Consider the following 4822-nt stretch of genomic DNA (forward strand, 5'->3'; position numbering starts at 1 on the left):
GCCTGCCACTGCCGTGAAGGGAAGCACCAGCCCCTCCCCCTCCCCCGAGCTCAAGGACTGTTTGGCCTGCTGGCAGCATGCTCCCCCCCCCGGCCAGAGAGGCGGGTAAGGACACGGGTGTACATGACACGGGGGTTTACTTCACCCTAAATTGAAGTGGTGTTTTAAAAAAAAAACACTACTTTGATTTAAATCCCCGTGTCATCTACAAATGCCCTGAGACTAGAAAAAAGCCAAGAGTCCTGAACATGTGCTTCCCTGGGGGGATTCCTGACAGTATTATCACATAGGAAGTTCCTTATGAATCACTATCCTGTCTGTTTCTCTAAGCAATCATCTCTGGAACCCCTAACAGTCATGGTGAGCTACCCATGATAGTAAGTAAAGGTGGGCCAGTGAAGAACCCACGTTATACTCTGGTACAAGTAGACCTTCTACAGTTCTAGACATGGCAGTTGATCTAATGAGGTGAAACTAGTTCCATATCAGATGGAAGCTGAGGTGGCAACAGATTACACATTACCTTATTTAGATTCTCCAGCATAAAGAACTACAATACCACCCTCACAGCTGGTGCTGTGAGAGGCTTTGGTGCTACACTATCTAAGGCTGATATGACTGGTACCAAAATGTCCACTAGTAAAAATAAAAGACACCTTTGCTGCTTAGGGCAAAGCAGTTGCTGCTTCTGTCACTGCCCCTGCTGCAGTGCAGTGCCAGCAGAGTCTTTAATATGTGAAATAACTGTAAGTGCCCATTTGGTTTTCAGTGCAGTTCTAATGGTATATGAGCAAAGATACAGCCTTGGAACACAGATCCCTTTTGCTGATCTGCATTTGATTCTGCACAAGAATGATACTCCTTTTCCCGCCTCACTGAATTGACCAAAGCTATGGAGGAGCGGAGTCTAGGACAGGATAACAAGAAGAGTTAGATGCCAAGCCACCACTCACTGGTGTGAAAATGACCTGTTGCTGGCTTGTCTGGGCTAACAGCAGCAAGGAGCTGCCTAGTTTAACTCTTACTCCAAATTTCTTTAGGGTTCTTCTGAAAAATGAGGGACACACAGAACAGCTTATTGTTTATTTGAAGTAACACTGCCAGCTTCTTATAAACACTAGCATCAGAGAAGCAGGTTATTGTAGATGTTTGTGAGTACATTTTCCCCCCACTTTCCAAAACAGAAGGTACTTTATGCACATTTCTAACTCTATAGAAAAGATTAAGTCAATTGCAATTAGAGCAAGCAGTAAGTCCATCAGCACTGAGACTTAAAATGCCTTTTTGTAAGACTTTACTCTAACTTTCAGGCTGCTAAAACAGTGAGTATGAAAAATCAAGATGGAAATTATAAAGAAGGCAATATATTATTTCATCTTGTCCAGTAATCAGTCATATCACAGGGAATTTTCTATTTCTGAAATTCAGCTTGTATTAAATCCCTAAGAGCAAGAATTCTTTTTAATTAGATTCTGGTCTAGTGAGGAGAGGGACTCATTTCAGAGGACCCCCACAAAATATATTTTATTTAAATGCAGATCTCTTACACTGACACATACAGTAGGAAAAAGTATTTCTATCATCTTCTCTTAATACCTTCCTCAGTCCAAAAATTTTGGTGCTTCTTTTGTTTCATAGAGAAAGAGGTTAATAGAAACCTGGCACGATCCTTTCCCCGTTAAATATTAATAATGGCTTTCAAAGTACAATTACATTATAATTTTCTTTTCCTAGTTATTCTCTCTAGGTGAATTCCCTAAATGACATCACTAATTCTGCATTATCTTTCATGTTTCAGTAAACATGAAAGATAATGTAGTACTAGAACTACAGGTAGCTAGTGCTGGTACTGGGGATATGGGACCCATATGGTTGTACTTGGCACCCCTTAATCAGTCATATGTTTCATTTGATGTCATAGATTGGCTCCGGACCTGCAATGAGGGGAAAATTTCCCACGCTGTGCCACCATTTACGGCAGTCAGCAAACATGTCTAGAGAGCTCCAGAGGAGGAATAGAAGCAAGCTACAGATTCTAAGGCTGAGAAAGGACAAACTGTGCTAGCAAGGACAAACAGTCCATTATTGCATCAAAGCTGATGCTTACAATTGCCATCTATCCTCAGTGAAAAGTTAAAAAGATAGAGTACTCAGAAGCAGAAAGGTTTTGCATTATGCAGTTATTAGCAGTGCCAGCACCAGCCAAAGCAGATTAGTCAGTATTCGAAGGCAACAGCATGTGCTTCAGAGCCAGCTCTCCAGTTGTTCATCATTTATCTACCCCTCATCCCTTCCTAAGATATTATTAACTCTTTCTAAACTGAATTGCACTTCTTTCAATTTAAAATGCTTATTCACAGTACTGCTTATTCCCAAAAGATAAGAAAGTTCTTAACAGGGCCAAATTTAGTTTTCACACACAACTTGAGGAAGTACAAGTATATGTAATTTAGAGATTGCATTTTTAGTAGGCCTGTGAGAAGTGGCTAGCATTTGCTTTGGATTTGGCTTTGGCCGATTCAGGGCCAGCAATTTGATTCAGTGATTCGAATCACTGTCTTGAATCCATTTGGCCGAACCTGATTCGGAGATTTGGCCACTGCTGAATTGGTCAAATCTTCGAATCAAACAGGCTGCAGCCCAAGCCTCTCAATGGCTGCCCCACTTGGCCCCAGTGACTCAGTCGGGGGGGGGGGGGGGGGCCGGAAACTCTCAACGGCGAATCAATTCAGAGGCTTTGGATCGATTCGGACCTTTTTACTGGTTTCCCGATTTGATTCGGATTTGGAGATTCAGACGAATCGGGCCGAATCTCCTCCGAATCGAATCAGCAACTGAAGCTTCACACAGCTTTAATTTTTTACTGAAAATAGAAGTTGAGTCAAATCATAAAGATATCACAAGTGTGCTAATAACTTAATAACAAGTTTAATAGAAAAAGAAGTTCTAATGCATGGGGGAGAAAAGGGTAAAGATATATTAATTTTTATATAAAGTTTAGTTATAAGCATACAAATAAATACAAGTTAAAAATGTTTACAAGAGTGGCAAACATTACAAAGAACCATAGCATTGTTTACAGTTACCAGTTAATACATATTTCCATTAAACTTACTTATTCCAGTACTAAAATACCAACATTTTTCAAATAAACATGGTGTCTTAATTGATCATTGATTCAATTCTCCTCTTAGTGAGCCCTACAAAACCCTACTAAATAGGACACAGAAGACAACAGGTCTAAGAGGACAATTTGGCCCTTGTAGCGTAGGTATATGTTGCTTTCTAAGAAATAAGCAGCTAGAACATGTTGAGCTAAATTTGGTATCAGGTATTTGTCAGGTCATTGACTCTTAGTCCTTCTAGTTGTCCTTTTCCTTCATGGGCCCTTGAAAGAATAGGATTCTTGCATTGCCCCAAGTATGCCCCTAACACTTATTGCGCTGCATTAAGTCAATGATAATAATCAAATTTCATGCTTTAGGGCTGTAGCAGGAAACTTACTAATCGGGAAGAAATTTCCCCACCCAATGCATAATCTGGTTCTGAGGTTTTTTGTTGTTGTTGCCTTCTCCTGAAACAGAGATTGACTTCTGCTGAATATTGAGAGGTTTGGAACAGCATTCAGAGGTAGTACAGAAAATCTCTTTAGGTGCTTGGCTGGTACATCTTGTTTACATGTTCAGGATCATAATGACAGGCAGAGCTAAGAATGGAATTTACTTCCAGGTCAGACTGTCAGGGATCCTTAGGGCTTTTCATCTTCCTCAACAGCACAGATCATATAATCTAGATGCAGATTAATGGAACAACACTGGTTTATACAGAATGCTGCATCTGATGTACTGAAATTCAGTTACAAACTTCTAGTTCTGAAAAGTGCAACAACAACATTTAATTAAAGTTTTAATACTTTTGTTTGAAGTGCTGTCTAATGTACAAGACAGCAAACAAGGGAGGGGAGGAAATATAATAGGTAAACCAGAATCCTGGTGCTTAGATGCTACCAAGAGGGACACAATACCATTCCTAAGATGGAATGTATTCAAATAAGAGTTATGATACACGTGTGTCTACATTTTGATGGGCTATATACTCGACTGTCATTCCAGAAATGTATGTAAATTTTCAGTGCTAATATGCACTTCCTGAGCCAATTTCCTGCTAATATTAAAAGTAAATACATATTTTAAAAGGCTAGATCATAGTGTGTGTTATGCAGTTTTCTGTAAGCAACATAGTTTAGATCAGCAGTGAACAGAACACACATTCACCCATTGGGGGGAGTGGGGGGAGTAGAGGGTGGTGGCAAATTTTAGATGGGGCTTTGCCATTTTTAAACATGTCTGTGTGCCGAATTTCTGTTCCGTTATGGGTACAGACCAGTTGTGTATGCCAAACTTATTTTCTGTTACAGGTACAGACTGATTTCTGATCACTTATACTGGTAAAAATGTAATGTCTGTACCTGGCCTTTATTGCTTTTTGTACCTGGTCCTGGTTTTGTAACCAATTTCTTTTTGGAATATATATTATATACATTTCTAAAATATCTTTCTTTATAGGAAAAAATTAAAAATGTAAAAACCCTTGAAAATCAAAGAAAGATAAACAATATCTCATTTCAAAATATATTAATGGGAAGTTAACACTTCTTTCTACTATCAACACTTCTTTCTACTATCAACACTTCTGTCTACTGTTTGGTGGTTGCATGCATCTAAGATTGAGTTTGGCTTCCAAAGCTTTTAACTGTCAGTAAATAAGTAAAGAATGGAGCACTGTATTATAATATTCTTACAGTTATATGTTACATTTCATC

The sequence above is a fragment of the Alligator sinensis genome, unplaced genomic scaffold (genome assembly GCF_000455745.1).
Source record: "Alligator sinensis unplaced genomic scaffold, ASM45574v1 scaffold351_1, whole genome shotgun sequence".
Taxonomy (NCBI): Eukaryota; Metazoa; Chordata; order Crocodylia; family Alligatoridae; genus Alligator; species Alligator sinensis.